This window comes from Trichosurus vulpecula, chromosome 5, assembly GCF_011100635.1.
Source record: "Trichosurus vulpecula isolate mTriVul1 chromosome 5, mTriVul1.pri, whole genome shotgun sequence".
NCBI lineage: Eukaryota > Metazoa > Chordata > Mammalia > Diprotodontia > Phalangeridae > Trichosurus > Trichosurus vulpecula.
Genome location: NC_050577.1, coordinates 190,399,924 through 190,418,947, shown reverse-complemented (window position 1 = coordinate 190,418,947; position 19,024 = coordinate 190,399,924).

Sequence of the window (19,024 nt, the reverse complement as noted above, 5' to 3'; positions counted from 1 at the left end):
GATCCTAGGCAAACACTTTAACAAACCTCCTGGTAAGCCATGGGAGAGACGGAACGATAAGATATTTTTCAGCTTCACCTAAACTGATGAATGTTTAGGTGGGATAGAAGAGAAAAAGAGAGACGAAAGAAGATGCCTCCCTCCGCTGTTTGGCTTTGCAGCCTAGTGGGAGGAGGTAGAAAGTGGAGAAATTCACTAGATCCCAATGTGAGGCAGGTACATTTAGGCAAACAGAAGTTCTGTTCAGGAACATCACTCTTGAGCAGATCATTGAGCCAGAGAAAGTGCCAGCTGCCAAGATTATATTCACTTCGGGATAGTAGAATCCTTCAGTTGCAATTTCTGACCACTGTCTTATATCTGTCCCTGGGCTGGACATTGTTCTGCCTCCCATAATTCTTCTTCAGTCCATCCTTCCAGCCAGGGATAAACAACCCTACCCATCAGCCCTTCTGCTGATAAAAGGTTATACTAATATGCGTATATGTTGTCTCCTCTATTAGAATGTAAACTTGAGGGCAGGGACCACTTCACTTTAACCTTTGTATCCCTAGCATTTCTGTGCTCAGTGGATAGAGTACTGAACTTGGGATCCAGAAGACCTGAGTTTAAATCAACCTCAGACACACTAACTGTGTGACTCTGGGCAAGTCACTTGACCCCTGTGTTCTTCAGTTTTCTCATCTGTAACATGGGGATAATTTCCCCTGTTCCCAGGGTTGTTGTGAGATAAAATGAGACACTTGTAGTGATTTGCAAACTTAAAGATGCTACATAAATACTAGCTATTACCGTCTTCAGCATTTGACTCCTGACCTCCTCTTTTTGGATGTTGTTCTCCTCTTTATTTTTGTGACACTCCTCCTTCTTGGATTTGTTGTCTGTCGGGCCAGTCCTCCTCACCTTCAGATCCTCATTCATGACCTACTGCCCAGTTGTGTCTGTAGCCTAAGTCTGTGTTCTAGGCCCTTCTTCATCAAGCAGCTCACATTCTAGTGGGACAGACTTGTTATACATTACTTCCCTTCATATACTGCTTGTGTTCTAGCCAAACCAGGCTGCTTGCTTTCCTTTCCCCGTCCTTTCCATGAGCTTCTTCCTATACCTGGTATTCTCTCCCTCCTCACCTCCACCTCTTAGAATCGTTTATGTTTTCCTTTGCTTTCCTTGATGGTCCCAGCTTATTTAGAGCTTTAACATTCCTGACACTATTCTTAAAGAACCCTATCATACTTTTGTGTTTATCCTTTTTTACCTGCTCTTGCTTCTGTCCTCAGTATGTATCTTTTAACACATTTAGATTGGTCGGTGAGTTCTCTGTGCATCCACACTGTGCTTTTTTAAATGACCCCCATTTTAACAACTTTGAAAGACTTAAGATCTCTGATCAACACCATCAACAAATATGATCCCAGAGGACAAATGATGAAAAATGATGCTCATCTCTGACAGAGAAGACGACTCAAGATGCAGAAATGAGGCATACATTTTTGGATATGACCATTGTGGGAATTTGTCTTGCTTGACTATATGTATTTGCTACAAGATTTTTTTCTGCCTAATTGGGAGAGGAGGTGGAAGGGAAGGAAAATAAATGCTTGTTAATGACTTCCATTTTTCCTCATAAGGATTTTTCTCTTGTGTTTTCAGAATTTAAATTCTTGAAATTTTTAATTGCCCTGTCTATCCTCCCTCTGAAACCTTTGAAATTTGCTCTCATTAAGTTTTTAAAAATAAAGTTAAAAATGCAAAGAAGGAAACAGGGAAAAATCCTCTGCTCTTCTAAATTCTATGATGTGTGTTTGGCATTTCTGTCACAAAACCTAGGAGGAAACGATCTGTTTCTTCCAACGTCCTCATCATTTTCACCCTATAAGGAATACAGTATCCTCACAGTTCACTTAAAAAAAAGTCCAGGGGAAGCTCAAAAACACTTGACGGGGAAGCTAAGTCATCTAATTAGAGTAAGAACAATGATTTTGTGGAAAGAGTACCCCAAATCTTTTGGATCCCCAGGGGGTTCTCAACTCTACCTGGGGCCCAAAGGATTTACTTCTATCATTCTTTCTAGCAGCCCTTCATTTTGTGAATATGATTCTTCAGTAAAGCTGGCTAGCTTTACTGTCTTGTGAGCTGCATCCGTCCCTGTACTGGGCTTTGGTGTTTCCCGAACCTTGAATCTGTGTTGATACATTGTAACAACCACTTCAGAGCCAGAGTAGAATTTCCCCTTGTTGGTTCCTCCGCCTTTTGTTTTGTTTTTGCTTTTTGCAGGGGAGAAAGGAAGGCAATTGGGGTTAAGTGACTTGCCTAAGGTTACATAGCTAGTGAGTGTGTCAAGTGTCTGAGGCAGAATTTGAACTCAGGTACTCCTGACTCCAGGACTGGTGCTATACTCACTGTGCTACCTAGCTGCCTCTCCTCCACCTTTTGATCATTCAGGCCTATCAAGAAGTTTTTAGCTACCCTGCTTTGAGTAGAGAGAGTGATTCAGCAGATGGTCTGGATAATTGATATATCTTCCCCTCTGCCATTGTGACCCCTTTCAGACTCTTCATCTATTACCTCTTTCTGTCCAGGTGGTTGCAAGTATACTCTGGTATCCAAATAACTTCTCTTTCTGCCTCTGTTGATCTTTACTCAAAAGCTCCTGTGAGTTCTTTCTTTGTTGCTGATTATTCACATGAATATACTTATCTAATTTCTTTTGCATAAGGTATATACGCATTCAGACCCAAATTTCAGTAATAGGCCTCATCCTACCAAGTCTTTGTGATAGCCACAAGGTCAAATTTGCTTCTTTGTATCGTACTCTCTAGTTCATCTTCCTTATTGCCTATACTTTGTGCTTTTGTGTATAGACATTTGAGGCCATGGATTTTTACTACTGGCTCCATTTTTAGATTTTTTTTCTCTTTGGAGTTTATAGGTATTTCAACAGCTGTTATTCCTACAGCATGTCTTTTCTCTGCACTAAAATTGTAACTTTTCTGATCCTTCTTTCAGTTTCTTTTTTTGCTCCTTCTTGAATCTGACAAGTCAAAAGGTCCATTAGACTGTAGGTTCCTTGAGAAAATGAACTGTTTCTTGCCTTTCTTTGTATATTTAGTGCTTAGCATAGTGCCTGGCATATAATAAGCCGTTAATAAATGCTTGTTGACCAATTTACACAGTGCCTGGCACATAGTAGGTGTTTAATAAATGTTTATTGACTGAGCAAGGATTGGAGTTTGCGGCATTGGAGGAAATCTGGCTGCAGACCAGCATAAGGTCACTAGAGGGGGCTGTAAGCATCTGCGATGATTCAAAGTTGACTGCTTGGTTTGGTGGAGATATTTTGCTTCCAACAAGGTTTTGCCATTCTGCTGTGCTCCTATCCCCTTTTTGCTATCTGTTCTCTACCTAAGGGAACTGTCAAACAAGCTCCGGGTTGGATTACTTCTGAGACATTTAACTATTTCTGTTCCTTTTGCTTAGGCCCTGTAGACATTTTCAACCAAAAGTTCTCCATTCTCACTCCTGGGTGAATTAAGGCAGCCTGGCCATATTCACCTCTTCCTTCCCTTGTGCTAAGTCAGAATGCTTCCTACTCAGGTAGCTTCCTTCCTGCTCCCCCACCCCATTTTGGGATGGGAAAAGCACTGGTCTTCCTTTCCATTTCTCATCCTCCTCCTGGGTGAATGGGGTCACACCGTGCAAATTACCTTGAGACTGAGAAGGCTCAAAAAAAGACTACGATTATTCAAGACAGTTTACCAAATTGTTCACAACCTTTGACACTTCTCCCTCCTTTCCTCTGTCTCTCTCTCTGTCTCTCTCTCACCACTACTGGCCCTTTCATGGAGGTGGGATACAGGGCCATTCTTGAGCTAACTCCTGCCAGCCTGAGCTGATTGTTAAATTTTCAGTATATGTGTTCACACTTTGGAAATCTGCAAACACTACAAATCAGGGTTTTATTTGAATGGACTTAAGAAAGTGGTGGTGAAAGTGTTAATAATGCAGGCTAAACTTAAAAGTGTGTCATGCATACATTTTTTTTTTTAAGAGAACTAGTTGTTAAAGATTTACCAGCACACCCCATAGCTGAGGGCAGGGGACTTCTACCAGACACATGGCAAATGCATATGGAAGTTTTGCTTTATTGAACTTTTTTTTTTTTTTACCTCAGTTATCTGTGGATGACTGGGAATGAGAAAAGAAGTACAGACTTTCCCCCCAACACCTAGGGCATGCTCTCTCCTGCCTCACTTTCTGGTTCAAACATAGGTTTGAATAAGTTCAAACTTAAAGCAGTTTCCACAAAGTCCCACTGAATTCCCGTCTGAATTCAACATAACTGTTAGACAAATTGGCATCTCATCCATTGCCGATCTGGGTCAAGCAGATCACTCTCAGAGAACTTTGAAGCTGCTTCTCCTGTGCTTGATCTCAGGAAATTCTAGTCTGGACTCTAGTTCCTGGACTTCTGGAGCTAGCTATGAATACATAGTTTTCAAAGTCAGAACTATCTCCAATACTCCTTTACCTAATGGGAGTTATTAGCAGGAAAAAATAAACACAGAGGTATAGAACAGAGGCCCATATGTATGGACCACATTTTGGTCCTGGAGCAGGAATTCCCAAGGCCTGTCCCTGTCCAGAGGCTTATAATATACCTAACTCACTCAAAAACAGTCAGGCAGGAAAGAGAAAGGCTCACTTTGGTTGATTAATACATTTGGAGTGCACCCCGGTTTCTGCCCCAATATCCAGTTTTTACTAAAGGTTAGCAGACTGGAACCAGTTACATAATGTCTTCAAATGTTGCAAATCAAGGAGAAAGGTGCTTCCATTACACATCACCATGCCTTCCTAAAAGCATGGGGTCTAGTCTCTTCTATATGACCTGGCAGCAGGCAGAGTACACTGTGTGCGCTCTGAGAATGGGGTTCCATCGGCTAGGACTCCATTACATTGGCAAAGGGAAGGTCTGGAAATTGTTGTGAGAAACAGTGACTGTGCTTGTTCTTATTCTTCCTCTTTTCCCATTGTATTGGGGACAAGAGAGGAGCCCCCAGTACTGGATAGCCAGGGATGGCAAGTTGTCTATAGCATACCCCATCAGTAAAAAGTTTTTGAGTATGTACCCTGAATGTATACATATGTGTGTGTATGTATGTATATATCCATTTGTTTTTGTTTCTAAATTATACAATTTATTCTATTGCACACTACTATAATTACTAATATATTATTACATTATAAATATGGGCAAAATGTAAATTTAAAAAGGATGAAAAATATTAAAGTCAGACTCGGGAAATTATAGTGTGGGATGTTGTAGGAAGGGTATTTAAGTCAATGGGGATAAATAAAAAGGCAACAAGGATATGGGCATGGGTTATTTTTAGTAAAACTAGAATTCTGTATCACAAAGATGGAGAAACTTAAGAGAGGGTAAGAGTTTGTTAACCATTCCAGGCAGAATAGTGGTGATTGGGAGAATTCAATTGATGAAGACAGGTGATTACAACGTTCTCCATTTTCTCTCACCTCATAGTCTTCCTGTACTGATGCCTGCTGTAGAAATCAGTGGTGTAGACTGTGGTGGGGCACACATTGTGCTGGATAAGTGCCCTTGCTAGCAGGGAAGAACAGCAGAACTATGGGCCAGGTCAGCAAAATGGTGTGGGGACCCTTAAAGGGATATATGCCTGGATATACCTACCAGCTTGTCTCTTTCCTGCTTGGTCAGCTCTCATCCCCCCCACCCCTTACCATTAGCTCTTCTGTATTTAGAGTGGCCAGTCCTGGAAAGTGACACCACCACCCTTATTTTGTCATCATAGAGTGAAAGGTTGGAGGACTTCAGTCAACAAATTCTTCCTTCAGTCCCATGTTAGTCTGATAAATAAGCTTCTAGCTCTGTTCCTGCTCTCATCATCCCTGGGATTCAAAGTCATCATTCCCTGAGGAAAAATCATATATGATATCTATATCTTACTCTGCCTTCCTATTCCATTGTGCTCTTTTGCATCCCTTACTCTATTAACAAATGCTACTTCATTTTATCTTGTTTTACTTTCCATTTTTTTCTTATTATTTCTGATACTAATATAAACACAGTTTCCTCTACACCAGTGATAATACTCCAAGAGGTGTGTGATTAGCCAGTCAGAGGGTGAGAACAACTAAAAAAATGTATTCACAACACACTTTTAAGTTTAATCAGCATTATTAACGTTTGCTCCATCACTTTCTTAATTCTAGACAATTAACAAAACAATAAATCAAGCTCTGCTTTTGCTGACTTCTGAGTTATAAATGCTCACACTGAAAATGTAACAGTCAGCTTAGGCTGGTAGGAGCTGGCTCAACTCTGCATCTCACCCTCCACAAGAGGACTAATCACTAGTGCCTGTCATCAACACAACCATACTTATCCTTCACCTCATTATTTCTACCTCCTGCTCTGACATTCCCCATTCTGCTCTCTTCCACTGCCATACAAGCTGTCAACCTTCCCCCTTCTAAGCCAGAGTCAGTCCCTCAGGATAGTTATAACCTAAATATGACTTGGGCAACCACAGCAAGCAACTGTGGTAGTGCTATTGGGAAAATTCCTACCCTCCACTCTTCCCAAGCAATCCTGTCTGCCGTTTCAGATCATCTCATGTATGCATCAGATGTGCCTTGGGAAATGGACTCTAAGCTCTAGAGAGTGACCAGTAAAAGCCTTGCTTCTCCCCTTTCTGTTTCTGAAGAGACAGTGATTGGAATAGGACCAGCAGATATTGATCCTTTGTGATATACATCATCAATCTTTTTAAAAATAGTAAATAGCATTTTGTTTTATCCAATTATATGTGAAGATAGTTTTCAACATTCACTTTTTGTAAGATTTTGAGTTCCAAATTTTTCTCCCTTCTGTCCCCCCTCCCCAAGATGGCAAGCAATCTGATATAGGTTATACATGTGCAATCATGTTAAATACATTTCCATATTAGTCACATCATTAATCTTAATGAGATGAAACCCCCTATCCTAGGGATGAGAAAGTAAAGTGTTTTTGGACATTTGGCAACTAGAGATAGATGTAAACTTCTTTCAAATTTACAAATCCTGCCTTAAAGATAGTAAGTGATATATCCTTGCTGACTATCCTTTCAATGCTTCTTTTATTAGTGCTAGATGGTCTACAAGGGTTTCATTTTATTTCATTCCCAAACCCAAACCCCTAGCCTGTACTCCAACACCATCTTGGGAATTGGGGAGTTAGACCAAAAGGGGATGTTACACACCCCCCCCCCCACCCCCACACAAGTACTTGTTCATCTCATTAGAATACAAACTCCTTTAGGGAAGGGAACTGTTTGTTTTCTCTTTTTGTATCCCTGGCTCACAGTATAGTGTCTGGCACAGAGTAAGTACTTGATCAAATTTGCTTATTGATTGATTGTCTGATAAATAGCTTATTTAGGTTCTCCAGACCAGACTGGGATTTGTGTACAGATACACACTCTGACTTATAACCCTAGAGACAATTAAACTCCCAGTCTTTACAAATACATTCAACCACTGACTCTCATGCATAGCCACAGCCTTAACCTGAGTTTCTCTATTAGTTTAATTATCGCTGCAGTTTTTCTTCCTTCCCCTTCCTCAGTCTTTGTTTGCGAAAATTCCAGAGTGCCTACTCATAATAATACTCTTTCTAGTTTCTAGATCAACTCAAATAAACTCTGTAAATGTGTTTATATGGGTACAGACCTATTTAGAAAAATCATTGAATCAAGCACTTACAGTGAAAATCTAACACACAAAATTTCTAAGAAGTGGACAGATGTACCAGAATAATGACACTTGGATTATTTTTGGAACAAATGCCTGAAGACTATCTTCTAACAAAAGTATTTTGCCAATATCACATCCCGAAGGCTCATTGAGTGCCAGATCTCAGGGGGACGTTTTAGAGTGGAAGACACCAATGCCCAAAGGGGGTGAAGTGACTCAAACAGATTTTATAATCCAGTCAAATGTATCACCAGTGCTATTGTAATGTAAGTTTGGGGAGCTGATTAGGGAAAATCTATGATCAGTCAGATCAGCTCCTTGATCAAAGAGTTTACAGGCATGAACTTTTGTTTGGAGTCAGGAAGGTAACTCTCCATTGAGAGTGTAAGCATGTCCATTAGTGCCTTGATAAGAGGACACAGACAATTCCTAGTTGTTTTTTTTTTTCAGTAACTGAGGCTGCTGCTAAGATATTTGGCTGGCTGAAAAGCAGGAGGAAAGAGTCTGAATTTCTCCTTTGTGCTGGCCATAAAAGTGCACAGCAGATCACTTTTGGTCCCCTTTGTAATTCTCTTTTCTCCTTTTCCCTTGCACCTTACTTCCTGAGTATGGTGGCAGGGAAGGAAAGGGAATTGACTTCTGCATCACTGTCCTCATGATAGTATGAACAGTTGATGGAAACTTGTAGCAGAAGCACATGACAGTGTGCTTGCACATAGCCTAAGCAGAGAGTGCCTAAGAGCAGACTTTCCACAATAAATGATAGCTTCTAGTGCCCTACCAGCTTCTTTGGAAGCACCAGGTAGAAGTAAACTTGTATGCCCACTCAGCCCGAGAGAGGAGCTCATTGACAATGGAACCTAAACTTCATGTATGAGCTGTGGAAATTTTGGTCTCCTAGGCAATATGATCCCCAAATCCTCTCATGCTTAGGAGGGCTATCAGATATTTGTGGTTAAAAAAACGGCTTAATTTAGCTAAATTCTTACATATTTTCTGTTCAGAGATGTTAAATGACTTGCCTAAAGTCATAAGTCACAGAGTTGGGAGTCAAATCCAGGTTTTTGGACTTCAGCCTCTCAGTCAGAGCCAGTCAGTGTGAAACAAAAGAAGGTCTTTGGGTTTAAGTTAGCATCATTTAACATTAATTTAATTTAACATTAATTGACATGTCAACCTTTGAAGCTTGGTGCTGGGGTATTTCTTTTTAAAGCTTTTTAGCGGTGTGGATCAGTATTCTCCCACCTGTTTCTTAACAACGAATTTCATTTCCGCTCCCAACCCCACCCCCAAATCCATTTAAGCCTGTTTTCCTGTTGTCCCTCTCTTGCTAGAAAATCAAGGGCTAGGATATTGTTTAGAATCTCTGCAATTTCTGAAAGATCCTACTTAGAGGCCTGCAGTCCTATCAGGTTTCTTGGTAGAAATTCTTCTTACCCTCCAACAGTCTTTATTAATTCTTGCCCAATACCATCCCAGTGCTTTGGAACGGACAGTTTGTACTTTCTGTTAAGATGTTGCTCCACTGAAATAGCAGGCATGTTATTCAGCATCTGGACAGCTCAGTTACTCTTAGTGCTACCTTTAGCGAGCAGCTTTTAACCGTGACCCTAAAGAGCCCTCTAGTGGCAATCACTTCACATTTACAAAACAGCTTTTTTAAAGGAACTTGAAAAAAGAAAGCCCTCTATAATTTCAAAAAGAAATGTGAAACCAGGCTAGGGAACTTAATTCTCCCCTGATTTTCAAATCTGATCTAGTAGAGGAAGTGGATGTTTTTGGTGGGAAAAAATAAACGTGTTTGTTAAGAAATTAAATTAGAGATCAGAATCATTCACATATTCTTTCCTGTTGTTCTCAACTACTGAACTGGACTTTCTGAGAAAAAGAAGCACTTGTCCTTATTTGCTGATTGACTAATTAAAATGTCCTCTGTTGTCCTCCCTACTTATTAACATGAAGATTGAGCATAGCTTCTTTCGGGGAGAGGGCGGGATTATTTCGCCATTGGTCTAGGAGTAGACAAGTTACACTTATTTCTCAGTTTATGCTGTTTAGACATCATGGTATAATTAGTTAACTGATCCGTATTGAAGGAAGAGAATCCCCACAAGCTCTTGAGGTAAACATGTCCTTAAAGCTTGCCTGTGGTTTTCCAAGATTATCTTTGGGAAGAGGGAGGTAAGAGTCCAGAATTCTTTCTCAGACTGGGCAGGGCTAGAGAATATTTATAGTGAAACTACAACATAATTTAATCCATTATTCTCATGCATTTTCTGAAATTCAGAGAGGTTAAGTAATGTACCCAAAGCTATGCAGTGAGTAAGTGATGGAGTTGAGAGTCAAACTCAGGTTTTTGGACTTGAAAATTCAGTGCTCTTCTTACTGTCCCACAACTGTTTAACTATCTTTAGGTCAGCAAGATGAAGGCAACTAAATAGAAAAAGACTCTTCTGACTAGCAGAAATTGTTATAATACATGGAGGGTTATGTCAGGTTATGAAATGACTAAATTGATAGTGGAATTATGAAGGAAAATTATTACCTTAGACTGTCAACTAGTTTTTGAATACTTGCAAATTAATGTGATAAATTGATAGAAATATGAGATTTAAAAATAAAGATGTTAGCTAAAAAGGAAACCAAAATTAATGATTATTTAAGATGTGATAATAAAGGAAGGGAAATTATAATATGCTCACTATGTCTAGTATAACTGGTTCCTCAAAAGTTTCTCAGAAGATTCAGAATGCATTCTTTTGCTGTTGTACATCAATATGCTTTGTGGAAACCATATAAATGGTGGAATAGTTTCCTGTATCTGTTGCATCTGATAGATAATGTATATCATCAATGTGAGGGCTTTTTATCATGGGCATTTTGAGTAAATTTTATTTCTCATTCTCTTCAAAGAAGAATAATGGGGAATAATAGTTTCTTTTTTAGCTGATTGCACAGATGTCAGTTCCAACAGTTCTGGTAGGTTTTAAAAAATCATTGTTAAAGAAAGACTAAGATGTCACATGTTCTCATCTGAATCAACTGATGGTCACATAACAATAATAAAGTTTAGTTCTTACTGTTCCAGCATCTTCAGAACAATAGTGAACACTTTTAGTTTTCAGACTTTGACTTAAAACTTTTTTTTGTGTTGAATTAGAGTCCAGCATTTTCCAGTGTGCTTGCTTCATCTCCCAATCACTGATTTAGCTGTAAGTCAGTGTCTGACCAGAAAATGAAGGCATCACCACTAATTAAGACATTCACTCACTGGTTCCAAGTTGATTGAAAGTTCAGTCAGTTAATAACATTAGTGGAAAGAGGGAGAACACATTGTCTTCTTACTACTGTGTGCCCAACAACTATTTCTGGGGTCCCATCAGAATAAAATTGCATTCAGCATAAGAAAACTTATAAAGGAAGAATTGATAGGACCTGATCACTTATTAAATGTGGAGGGTCATGGAAAGGAGGATTTATGGATGGTTCTGAGTTTTAAGCCTGTTTGCATAGGAGAATTGATGGTACCATTTATAGAAGTCAGGAGGAATTGGGTATTTTTTTGGGGGGGAGGGGGAGAAATGAGTTTATTTTTAGATACGTCAAGTCTGAAATAAATGTGGTATAACCCATTAAAAATGTACAGTAGGTAGTTGGAGGCAAACCCCCCCAAAATTGGAACTTTGAGGAGAGGTAAAGCCTGGAGCTAGAAAATGTGTAGTCATTCATATGATGCTAACTTTCTCTGAGGTTAGGGACGTTATGTAAACTTGGTATTTCTATTGTGCAAATAGTGCCTAAAGTTGGTTGAATTGAGTTCAGTTATTAAGTTGTAAGGTCATAGTTGAAATTTTGAGAGCAGATAAGGTCACCTAGGGAAACAATCTTCAAGTTTAATCACATAAATATCAGGCAGATTTAAGAATGAGATGTGAAGCATATTACTGTAATGATCTAGGTGTGCCAGAACTGACTCAAGCTGGTCTCATGGTTCAGGCTTGGGAGCCACATGTTTACCATACACCATTTAACATAAGGAATATTACTCAACAATAGCATGGAAAAGACATTCAGCAAAAATACAGTGATATTTCAGTTAAATGCAGCTTGCTTTGCCTTCATAGTTGCCGGTGGGGCACTCCTGGTCAGAAAGGTGTTTGACTAACATGGCACTGGGGAAGTCTGTCAAACCTGAGGAGCTCTGACTACTCAATGATTGGGCTTTTATACCTCTGCTGATCAGGAAGCTATATCAATGGTTTGAGCATTAGTTCTTTCAACCATGGAGAGGTTCATTGACGTTTTAGGGGAAATTATTTTATGTGGAAGAGATGTTCTCATCTTCTTAGGCAGGTGTGGTAAATTTCTCTTCATGCAATGGGCTCACTGCCATGGTTCCCAATCAGATTATTAGTAAGTTAGCTTCTACCCCATGTAAGAAAATGATAATGGGTTTCAAGGAAGCTAAGCCCAACTAATAAACAGGAACGATCATCCAACCACGAGGCAGCACTACATGTTAGATAGAGTGCTGAATTTCAAGTCAGGAAATGGTAGGTTCAGATTCTACCTCTGACACCTGTGTGGCTATCATGAAATCATTCCATGTCTCTGAACCTTGGGCAACGTGCTAAGACTACAGATTATAAATAGGCTGCATTCTACACAGGTAGATGGAGTTAACATATCAGAGGAAATTATGGGTCCTTGGCATATTGAAATATTGTCTGACTGAGGGAGAGAGGTAGTTTGGTGTATAGGCAATAGTAATAATAGTTGACTTTTATATAATTCTTTAAAAATCACATAATGCTCTATATAAACTGTCTTATGAGAGAGAAGTGCTACTATTATCTGCATTTTATGGATCAGGCAACTGAGGCTCAGAGAGATTGAGTAACTTGTTTGGGATCACAAAGCTACGAAGTAGCTGAGGCGAGATTTGAATTCAGACCTTTTTGAGTCAGAGTCTAGTTTTATGTCAGGCTGTCCAGGCAAGGGTACTGGTGCAGGACTCAGGGGTCATCTTCCTAGGTAAACTTTAAGTGAATCACTTAACCTCTGTGGGCCTGTGGGAACTATGAGCTTTCCTCATCTGTAAAAGTGAATTCCACAAGTGTTTGCAGCTCTCAGGGAATGCTGCTAGCAAGGATGACAAAGGGTGATGATCTCACTTGCAGCAGAATCGATTTCTGCTTGGGTTTTTCCACTGCTAGGTGACTATAAGTGTGCACTAAAAGTGAATGCTAGTGTTCCTCTTAGAAGAGAAGGTGAAGAGTTTGAAAGGGAAACTTTTTCCAGGGAGAATTAAGTGTTCTTTTATAAAAGTGGAAGAAGGGAAAAGAAGGAAGAAAAAGAATTTGAGGAGGCAGATGAGAATCCTGTTCTGTTGAAATACCACACATAAGAGAAAGGGAAGGAGGAATCACTCAACACTTGAAACTAAAAAATATATTTGAGTCTTTTCTCTGAGTTTAGACTTGGATGCTATGAAGAACAAGCTTCTTGTCCTTCAAGAAAAAATTATATACATCCATAGGTACCGTCAAATGAGAGATCACTTTGTAAGGTCCAGAGAAATAAAAGATGATTAGCTTAGTGGTGGCTGGGGGGTGACTCTTCACTGGGGTGATGTCTTAACACTGCTCTGCCTTGACCTGAGAACAACAGGGAGGTCTGTTCTACGCCAGAGGCATGTGTCTAAGATATTGCCGAGGACCTCACAAGACTTGGTGATTCAAACGAGCAGTGCCGGAAGGAATTTAGAATTTGCTAAAGGTTACAGAGTCTTCGTCAAGAAACTGAAGAACTTAGGAGAGTGGGTAGTATCTTCATCTTTCCTTAAATCAACACATGTTTATGAAATACCAGCTATGATCCCATGCTCTCACTGATTCTTCAGCAGATTGAAACCTTAAGCATCCCTCTCCTTTGACCTCTCACTTTTTTTCTCTTTCCCCTTCAACTTGTTTATGTCTGTTGCTTCCTTCCTTATTGACTTCAAACATGCCAAAGTCTCTCCCATCCTTAAAAAAAACTTCAGTTAGCCTCTGGAATTCCTTGAAGTCATTGGCCTATACCTTGGGGCGTGTTGGTAAATGTTTAACAACTGGCTCTCTGGGGGGAAAAATGCAAGCAGGATACACTTTTAAAGTTTATTCTGCATCATTAACATTTGCTCCATCATTTTCTGAAGTCTAGACGGTCAAGAAAACAATAAATAAAGCTCTGATTTGTAGCATTTGCTAATTCGAGAAGTATAAATGCTCACACTGAAGATTTAATAATCAGCTCTCTCAGGAGCCTGTATGAGCTAGCACCAACACAGCACTGCCTAGATCTTTCTTCACTTTATTAGCCCAACTCCTGAAAAAAAGCTATCTGCACTCATTTCTTCCACATTTCTTCTTACTCTTCCACTCTTTGTAACCTAGTTTCTGAATTTATAAACTTAAATCAAAGTCACCAATGATTGCCTAACTGCCAAAGCCAATGTTCTTTTTCTCTTCTCTCATCTTTCTTGATCTCTTGGCTGCATTTGTTTGTTCCTAGATTTGGTATCTTCTCTGGGTTTTCATGACATCACTATCTCTTAGTTCTTCTATCTGTTCGCTGCTCCTGCTCAGTCTCCTTTTCTGGTTCATCATTGATTGCAGGTTCTCCCTAAGGGTCTGTCTTAGGCCCTCTTCTTTCTCTACACTCTCAGTCAATCAACAAGCATTTACTAAGCACTTAGTATATGGCAGGTGGGGCAACTAGGAAGCACAGTGGATGGAGTGCCCAGCCTGGAGTCAGCAAAGCTCATCTTTGTGAGTTCAGATCGGTCTCTGACACTTACTAAATGTGTGACCTTAGGCAAGTCACTTAACCCCACTTGCCTCAGTTTCCTCATCTGTAAAATGAGCTGGAGAAGGAAATGGCAAACCACTCCAGTACCTTTGCCAAGAAAACCCCAGATGGGGTCACAAAGAGTCCGACACAACTTTAACGATGGAACAACAACAAAATATGGCAGGTATTGTACAAAACACTGGGCGTACAAGGAAAGGCAAAAAATATTTGCCCTTAAGGAATTCGTTTTGTAAGGGCGGGGGGGGGGGCGTGGTGGTGCAGGAGAGATACTATGTAAACAACTATCAACATACAAGATATACACAGGGTAGATGGAAAGTAATCTCAGAGGGAAAATACTAGCATTAAGGTGAGCCTGGAAAGGAGAAGATGAGATGTTAACTGAGACCTAAGGGAAGCCAGAGAAGCCAGGATGTAGAGGCAGGGAGGAAGAACATTCCAGTCATGGGGGACAGACTATGAAGATGTACCAAGCTGGAAAATGGAGTGTCTTATGCGAGGAATAGCAAGAAGGCCAGTGTCATTGAATAGAAGTGTGCGTGGAAGGGAGCAAAGTATAAGAAACTTGGGAAGGCAAGATAGGGCTAGGTTATTATTCTTTTTGTGCAGATGGCTACCAGATATTTATAACCAGTTCCAGTCTCTCTCCTGAGCTTCAGTCCTATGTAACCAGCTGTCTATTGGTTATTTCAAACTAGATGTCTTGGAGACATCCAAAAGTCAACATGTCCAAAATAGAACACATTGTCTTTCCTCCCAAATACACTCCTCTTTCAAACTTTCCTGTTTTTGTCAAAGTTTACATCATTCTTCCAGCATTCCAGGTTTATAATCCAAGAGTTATTCTCAAACCCTCTCTATTCCCCACTCCACACATCCAAGGAGTTGCCAGACCTTGCCATTTCTACCTCCACATCTCTCACACCTGATTCCTTCACTCACACAGTTCACACTTAGTTCAGTCCCTCATTCCTTCTTGCTTAGATTATAGTAATCATCTCCTAGTTGATTTCCCTGCTTCAAGTCTTTCTCTACTCCAGTCCATCCTATACATGGCTGCCAAAGTGATAGTGAAGATCTGACCATATGATATCCTTAATCAACTGCAGTGGGTTCTCATTGCTTCTAGGATAAAATACAAACTCTTCTCTATTTAGCTTTGAAAATCCTTTACAACCAGTCCCAACCAATCTTTACGGATTTATTGGATGTTGCCTTCTCTCTTATATTCTGCATTCCAGTCAAACTGGCCTTCTCTCTGTTCCTCACACATAACACTCCATTTCTTATCTCTGAGTCTTTACAGTGGCCATCCCCCATGCTTGGAATGCACCCATTCACCTCTACCTCAGAGAACTTCTCTGTTCTCTCAAGACACAGTTAAAAAACCTCCATCTACAATTCATACGGGGAGCAAAAGGTCAAGAATCCTAAACCAGCTTTAAAACTGTCCTTCAAAGCAGTAATCATTAAAATGACTTTGTATTTGTTTTTTAAAAAAAAAAGAGGTCAATCAGTGGAACAGATTAGGTATACAACACACAGAAGCAAATTAACACAGTAGCATGGTGTTGATAAACCTAAAATCTGGAAAGCAATTTGGAACTACGTCCAAAGAGTTACTAAAATGTGCATATATTTTGACTTAGCTATATCACTACTAGGCCTATATCCCCAAAGAAATCAAAGAAAGGGGAAAAGTATCTATATATGCAAAGATATTTTAGCAGTTCTTTTTGTGGAAGCCCAAAATGGGAAATTTAGGACATATCCCATTTGGGGGGAATGGCTAAATAAATTGTGTTATATGTCAAAAATGGAATATTATTTTGCCCTAAGAAATGAAGTGGGCAGTTTTATTCAGGGGACAGAGAGTAATTCAATTTGTCTGGAGAGTGTATGGAGGTCAGTAATATGAGTTAAAAGTGGAATGGAGGGGCAGCTAGGTGGCACAGTGAGTAGAGCACCGGTCCTGGAGTCAGGAGTACCTGAGTTCAAATTCGGCCTCAGACATTTGACACATTTACTAGCTGTGTGACCTTGGGCATGTCACTTAACCCCAATTGCCTTGCCTTCCCCCCTGCAAAAAAAAAGTGGAATGGAGATGGTAGATGGTGGTGGGCTTTTAAAGATACAAAAAGGAGTTGGAATATTATTAAGCACATTCAATGAACATTTGAATGGGAGTTCTGTGACTAAAATGAAGGAAAGACTAGATGACCTCTGCAGGGTGTTCTGGCAAATGTCTAACAACTGGCTCTCCAAAAAATAGGTATATCCGATGCGTCTTTTAATTTGATGGGCATTGTTAACATTTTCTCCACTACTTTCTTAAGTCTAGACAATGAATAAAATAATAAATCACACCCTGATTTATATTTTGCCAACCAGAGGTATAAGTGCTCAAACTGAACAATGAACAATTACCTCTCCTGAGATTGTGAAAACTGTCTGTACCATTCCCCTCCCTATTGATTCTTTATCATTATAATAGTCTACGAGAATAAATACAATAATAGCCATAGTTAAAATGCAACTGGATTAAAGTAGGCCATTGAGCATGCTTAAGGCACTTATTTTGATTCTCAATTTTTGCATTCTAATATATTTGCCATTAATTATTACTACCTGTGAGATAAACTGATAGCACAGGCCTTATGTCCCTAATGCTTCATTTTAGATTCCTATATTTTCCTATCCTTCCACATTTTACTACCAGAAATATTTGGAAATGGAGCACCTGATGTACACAGGAAATGATAGCCATTACAACATGAGAGTTTATGGCATCATAGGATTTGGGAAGGGACATTAGAGTTGTCTTGTTCAGCTCCCTAAAAAATAAAGAAAAATTTCTAGCAGTTTCCATAGTTGGCAAGAATTTAAAACTGTACAGCTCAAGTAGTTATTAAAAAAAACCTGAAATAATTCAGACAATAGCTGGAAGAAAGGGGGCTTGGAGATTTGACCAGTGTCATCAGGTAACAGCTGGGAAGGATGAAAAATCCCATGCCCCTTCTACTACACCTTGCACTCAATAACTTGGAATCTGCTTCTACAAGCTGAGAAAATAACGCAAGATTTTGGAAAGTCAGACAGACATCCAGAGGGAAAGAGTGTAAGAGACAGATATATAAATAGAGCCAGGGAATGACAGAGAAAGATACAAAAGAAAAGACACCCAGAGAAAGAGTAAGAGATCAAACAGTAGAGACCATTGGAGTTTAAGTTGGATGAGAGAGGGAAAGTCGAAGTGAGGTAAAGGGGTTATGTTTGTCCATAAAATAATTGCCTAAAGTGTAATTAACTAATCCATGAGCAGTGAAAAGGAGAGCAAAAGGGCCCCATGGTAGGTTGAGTACCTTTAGGAGGGAGGTAGGGTATCAGTCAGTCAATAATTTTTTATTAAGTGCCCATTCTGTTCCAGGCACTATGCTAAGTGCTGGTTTATTAGGGAGGAGATAGTGAATTATCATTAACCATAGACTGAGCTATAGGGCACATGATAGCATGGTCACTGTCCAGCAAAGGTTGAGGAAGGATGGAATGGTTTTGGGGCATGTGGGGTAAAAAGGAAAGGTTTTCAATTGATCGCCCATAGGAAAGGGTGGTGTGTGAGTATTGGGAAATGCCCATATTCTCAACAATGCAAAATTAAGCATCTGATTGTATTAAAAAAGATTTTATTGAGTTTAAATTACAGATGAACAGAAATAAAAGTTGGCCTGTAAATAAGTGTCCTTAAAGAAAAATACATTTCCTTGAAATCCATGTTCTTAAAACCCTATAATCGTAATCAAGACTCTAGGTTAATTCTTATTTGGAGGCACACATATATCAAGCAACATTATATCTGGAAGGTGGGAGGAAAGGTAAGCATATTTTAAGAATCATAGAATTTCAACATAGCAAGGGACTTTATAGAGTGAACCATGATCTCAAACCAAGAAAGAATTTCCTACAGATCTATGATAAGTCATTATCATTCTATCCTTTGCTTTAATACCCTAAGATATAGGGAACTGGCTACTTCCTTAAGCAGTCTCTTCCCTTTCTAAGATTTCCTTTAGCTTTTTGGGAGTTTTTCCCGACATCAAACCTAATTTTACACTTTTTTCCCCCAACTTTGCTTGGTGGCTTCTAATTCTTTCCTTTGGAGCTAAGCAGAACTAAGGCAATAGGTCTTCCACATGATAGCCTTTCAAATGCATGAAGATAGTTAATGATATCTGCTTGAGGTCTTCTCCAAAATTAAAAAAAACCCCAGTTTCTTCAGCTTAGTTTCATTCAGCATGAACATGAAGTTTAGAACAATGTTTTGCCCAATTCATATTTTTCCCTCCTCAGGACCATCTCTGATTTGCATCATTTATGAATTAAAGGTTTACAAATTTAA